Source organism: Lissotriton helveticus, chromosome 10 (assembly GCF_964261635.1).
Source record: "Lissotriton helveticus chromosome 10, aLisHel1.1, whole genome shotgun sequence".
NCBI classification, from domain to species: domain Eukaryota; kingdom Metazoa; phylum Chordata; class Amphibia; order Caudata; family Salamandridae; genus Lissotriton; species Lissotriton helveticus.
This window is the reverse complement of record NC_136071.1, coordinates 220,267,159-220,273,202: the sequence shown is the minus strand read 5'-3', so window position 1 is coordinate 220,273,202 and position 6,044 is coordinate 220,267,159. Positions and strand designations below refer to the sequence as shown.

General features: G+C 47.6%; 1 long non-coding RNA gene across 1 annotated transcript; it reads left to right on the top strand.

The window, feature by feature from the left end:
• The first annotated feature begins 537 nt into the window (after window positions 1–537).
• On the top strand, window positions 538–4,170 carry LOC144785122 (uncharacterized). The gene is made up of 2 exons (XR_013601767.1): window positions 538–724; window positions 1,665–4,170. It is a non-coding gene; the product is annotated as an uncharacterized LOC144785122 (long non-coding RNA).
• The last annotated feature ends 1,874 nt before the right edge of the window (window positions 4,171–6,044 follow it).

Sequence of the window (6,044 nt, the reverse complement as noted above, 5' to 3'; positions counted from 1 at the left end):
TGCTAGTGATGATAACATTTGACATTATTGTACAGAATTTGCACTCATGTTTCCTTTTTACATTCTTCACTTTGTTTTGTTCATGATTTTTAATCTGAGAAACTCTTTCCTTTTACTATCCACATGCAATATTACACATGGTGTATTTTTATACCATTTGTGAGCCTTTAGGATTATCTTTCAACTCAACATCAGTAAATATGCAATCAGCAACATAATTTACATCGGCAACATACACTGAGGTCCACTGATTTCAGGATGTAAATATCGCTACATTTAAATACTCATTTTTGTGAATCCATACATGTTTGGGTTCTCGTTTGGCTAAATTTGAACACCACAGTCTTTTAACCCTAGCACACATGTTTTCTTGTTACAAATTATTTGGTTCGTTTTTCCCGCATGAGCGGGACTCGAACCATGTAAGCCAACCCCATAATTCAGGTGCTATGCCTTTAAATCGGCAAAGCACACTGGGATAGCATCTCTAACGCGGAAGCAAGGGAGAGGAACGCGAGCTCGGAATCCATCCACGAAGGTACATAGAGTTATTCATAGATTTCATGGAAACATCAGAGCGTTTTTTTTCGTTGTATTCCTAACACAAGTCTTTCACTTGATTTGCACGCAGGTTGCAGCTAAAAAGAAATGCGTTTTCAATGTTGTTGGGCGAACCCATATTCTAAAAACACATGGAGACTGAGATTCCATTCAAAGGCCAGCGGTAAGCGGCTCATCATGTTCAAATAATACAGTTCACATCATTTGGATTTCTAGTGCTTGAATCCTGACAGAATAATTTTTCTTCCTCATTGGCAAGAAAATGGGTAAGATACAAGCTTTTTCAACCAGAGGGGGTTAAGGCAGGTTGTCAACATTTTCATAGCACACAGCCGCGAGCACGTAGACACATTGTGCACCGGCAATCATAAGTAATTTGCACAGAGCACAAATAAGTTTTCACCCTTAGTGCGTCTCCACGCATCTTCGATGGTTTCTCTCTTTTTTCTAATTTTGAGAATCACAATACATAAAGTTGAGAGCAGATAGTAGCTCATTCTTGTGTTGCAGGTTTCCTGCGGATGCTATAATTGGAGAATTCTGATGACGTTTTGAAATTGGTTTATTGTCTGTTAATTTATTATCATTTTCCCCTGACGAAGGGTTCAAATGTTGGAACCCGAAATGCATTGGGATTTTCTCTCTTTTCTTTAATTTTAATTGTTATTTACTTCATTGTGATATTGTTGAATGTCATTTTGAAATTCAGATACTGTTGTATAGTATTTTTCAATCATTTGTGTATGCTAGACATACATTTTTCATAAACATGCACAAACTCAGCTGTCTTGTTGTAATATATTTTTTATATGTACAATGAAAAAAGTTGCGAATGTATATTGAATCTAATTTGGTTTATTGTTTATAACTTGTAGATAACTTGGGAGACAACAGATAGTTCTCCTTAAGCTGTGCACCGTGTTCAGACTCTGGTAATCCAGAGCCCTCTTCATATTGCATATATTCTGAGGGACAGGGGTCCACTCACTCCAAATATCGGTAGCACGCAATCACAATAAAATACGAAGTACTGTAATACATTGAAGCTTACATTAAAAATTCAGGTGTGCGGTAACACTCATTTCTTCTGTATCACGTTACAGAGGACGACAGTTCCTAGGAATTTACGGCCCTGTTCTGATGAGTGCCCACTGACTGCTGATCTTGCCCAGTAGTGCTTGTTGCTCTCCTGCCTAGCGCTCTTGAGCACTACAACCCTACTGGTGGAACCTTGTGCCTCGTGAGCGCTACATCTAAAGTGCCAGGAGAAGAGGAGTGTCTGCCCTCTGCAGCGCTGGGCTGTGAAAGCGCTATATTTCTATGGACTGTGCCTTCCAGCGCATGGTGAGCGCTGTATCTTACTCCCCCCAAGAAGAAGAAAGAGGTGAGGAGCGTGTGACACCTGCGGCGAGGGGAGGCCCGGGAGAACTGCTTATTTAAACAGAGCGGGAGCCTACCCCGCATTTGTGCCGCTTTTGCCTGCCTTTCGTGGGTGCCCACCCCACATTGTTGCCACCAAGAAATAAATCACCGCCGCAGCCCGGGGCAAGAAAAAGGAGAGAGCCACATCTACACTTTATTTTCCACAGCAAGTGCCCTCTCAGCGTGTGTGCATCAACTACGGAGGGAGCCTACCCCTCTGTGAGGAAAAGAAAAACTGCTGGGAATCACCGCCGCCAGCCTGGGAGTGCCGCGCGGGCTTCCCCGTGACGTCAGGGGAGCCACGCTGTGATTGTTGCTGGCAGGAGCACCTGAGGCAAAGTCCCGCCCCACAACAGGAGGCCGGAAGGAACCGGAGGGGTGGTGGGGCTCCCATGTCTACGAGGGAGCCCCGTGGAGAGAGACTGAAGCAGGAGCCCACCCTGCCGGCCAGTGCCCCGCAAGAGAAGCAGAGCGCCACCTGCAGGGCTCCGTGCAGGGAACGAGCCCTGCTGTCATCCGAGGACCCGGAAGTGAGGAGGAGGGGGCTCCTGGAGTAACGAGGGAGCCCCGCGTCTGCTGCTGAGCTAGGCGGGAGTCTACCCCTCACTGGCCAACGCCCCACATCGTCGGAGACTTTGCTCCGAAAAGGGGGGGCTCTCCATGAGCGGAGGAGAGCCCCGAGTGCAGCGGGAGCCCCGCTGGCTCCATGACAAAGTCCTGGGCCCCCAGGAGAGGGACCTGGGTGAAGAGCAACATCGGGAGGACACCCGCAAGATCACCGGTGAGTGGGGGCTGCGGTGTGAGGCTGTCGGGGGGCGGCCGAGGTACAGGGTTGGTACCTGAGGCCCCCGACGCTGAGTGAGCGCCGGTGCTAGTCCCTTCCATCCCAGCTGCACCGCGACGGCGGGCAGCTGCACCAGAGGAGGGCCCCTATGCCCAGGGCCACAGACTGCACCAGCTACGCCGCAGAAGCGGGCAGAAGTCACGAGGGAAGAATATTGTTTTAATTCTTGCTGGGCATTAGTTTCGGACTTCTGAGCCCCAGAGGAGGGTGCTCCCACGTTCCCAGTATTGGGCAGACTGTCTGAACCCTTCACAACTGGCCCGCTGGACAGTGGGCATTGCAATGTTTGGGGCATCCTGTACTTTATGCTTGCGGGGCCTACTGTCTCTTGTGATGTATGTACCGGTAATTCATGCTAAGGCCATGCCTTCGCTAAGTGGTTCATGCTAATGCAGTTATGCTGATAATGCTTGTCCCCCTAAGGTTTAACCCGATGGTTTGACGCCTAGTGCGTCAGATGCCTCATACTAGTGTCATGCAATGATGTTTTCCTGTCTAAGGTTTCCTTGCTAATGAGAGGCCCTGGGCGCAGGTTTAGGCTACTGTGAGAATGCTCGACTTTTATGCCTAATGCTTCATGCCTACTGTGTTTATGCCCACAGGTGGATGCCTAGTGTTTTTCCCTTAAAGCCTTCCTGCCCCATGGGTTATCCATGTTGTTTATGCATATTGAGATGCCTCATGCAACTTTAGCCTAATGGTATTACCATGATGTTTTAGGGTTATGCCCACTGTGAAGGTTGGTTATGCGAAAGAGATGCTTAATACCATAATTTAGATTACGCCTGCTCTCATATGTTACTGATTTTATGCTTATGATGATGCCAATGTCAATGTGCATGTTTAATGTGAGGTTACCATGGTTTATGTAAATATGTGCATGCCTCCATGATCATGTGTCATCTGCCTAATGTTTTCCTTCCAGGCTTGTGCATGATGTGTTTATATGCCGACCTGAAGTGTTATTCTAGGCTCATGGTTAATACCAATATGCTTATAGGCCTCGGGATATTGATTCATGCTAATGAGGTTAATGCCTAATGTTCCTCCTCTAGGCTGTATGTTTAGGCCTGCTTGATTTACGCCTCCTGCCCACGCTGTATGCAAACGTGATCTATGCCACGTGTCTGGCCTTGCCAGTGGCTGCTTGCTGTGATACACTTATTGACGGACTGGACATTTATTTGTGGACTCAGGATGGTTCTGGCAGCGGCCCGATTGGCCCTGCCTTGTAAATAGTCCACTGGTGTAAATGGTTACCTGGTGCCAGTTGGCACGGTGTTCATACCTGTGGTGATATTCTAACATGTTCTGCATAATACATATGCTGTTTTTCACCTAAACTGGTGTGGTCTCTTTTTGTAGTGTGCCTTGTGTGTCGCCAGTGTGTGCTGCATTGATACTTTACAGATTTCCTCCGGAGCTTGGCCCTCCCACTCTGCACCACGCTACCCGTTTCTAACAGCTATTTTCTAACTATAACATCCCTCTAACATTTGTTTTTTTCAGTGAATTTCGATGTTTTTAATGCTTTCTCTGAACTAAAATGACCCTGTAACCATGGTTTCTGATTGGCTGTGTGGGTGTGTAAGTGGATGTGTGAGTGTGTGGTGGGTGTGTCAATGTGTGTGTGAGTGCTGTGTGTGTCTGTGAGTGGGTGTATGAGTGGCTATACGGGTCTGTGAGGGATTGTGTGAGTGGCTATTTGGTGTGTGTTTGGGTGTGTGAGTGCATGTGGGAGTGTCTCTGTGGGTCTGTGAGTCGTTCTCTGGGTCTCTGAGTAGATGTTTTAGTGGCTGTATGGGTGTGTAAGTTGGGGTGTGAGTGGTTCTCCGTGTCTCTGAGTGAAAGTGAGAGTGGCTGTTTGTATATTATGGTTTTATGTGTCTGTGAGTGCGTGTGTGGCTGTATGGGTGTTGAGTGTTTCTGTGGGTGTGTGAGTGAGTGCATATGTGACTGACTGTGGCGGTCTGTGTGTGAGTGAGTGTATGAGTGGTTGTCTGGATCTCTGAATGGGTGTGTGAGTGGCTGTATGGGTGTGTGAGTGAGTGTGTGAGTGGTGTTCTGGGTATCTGAATGGTGTCTGAGTGGCTGTATGGGTGAGTGAGTAAATCTGTAAGTGGGTGTTTTTTTAGCAGTATCTCTTTCTGAATTTGCCCAAAAAGATGAAGACACACTACCATGCAGACATCAAAACTATGGGGCAGATTTATGTTAACTGGCGCATCCCCAGGGATGCGCCAGTTAACATGCGCCACAGTGCGCCACTGCTCCGCCACCCATGGTGCGCCGCATTAATGATGCTATTTCAAAAAGGGGGTGGTGATGGACAGAGTATCTGAGTTAATCAGAACACTCCTACCCAGTCAACAGATCAGGGCTTGATCCATCACCGTTTTTTAGCTCACTGCACCATCCCAGTTCAGAACCTGGCTATATGCAAATTAGTCTGTCCCTGGCCCAGTGCATCATGGGAACAGGGCAGACCAAACTACCAAGCCAATTCTTCACTGGAAAGGAAACAAGCTTCCGGGGACCGGTTTCTGGCATTACAGCCGTCTTCGGCCCGGCTTGCTTGAATCCTGATGGTGCAGTGAGCAAGGGACTCATGTCTGAGCATACCCTTCCACACTTGTGGTGGCCAAAATATTTCAAAAAGGGGGTGGTGATGGACAGAGTATCTGAGTTAATCAGAACACTCCTACCCAGTCAACAGATCAGGGCTTGATCCATCACCGTTTTTTAGCTCACTGCACCATCCCAGTTCAGAACCTGGCTATATGCAAATTAGTCTGTCCCTGGCCCAGTGCATCATGGGAACAGGGCAGACCAAACTACCAAGCCAATTCTTCACTGGAAAGGAAACAAGCTTCCGGGGACCGGTTTCTGGCATTACAGCCGTCTTCGGCCCGGCTTGCTTGAATCCTGATGGTGCAGTGAGCAAGGGACTCATGTCTGAGCATACCCTTCCACACTTGTGGTGGCCAAAATATTTCAAAATCATGCACTGGGACAGGAACAGACTAATTTGCATATAGCCAGGTTCTGAGCTGGGATGGTGCAGTGAGCTAAAAAACGGTGATGGATCAAGCCCTGATCTTTGGACTGGGTAAGAGTGGTCTGCTTAATTCAGACACTCTGTTCATCACCACCCCCTTTTCTGAATCATTTTGTCCACCATAAGCGTGGAAGGGTATACTCAGATGTGAGTCCCTTG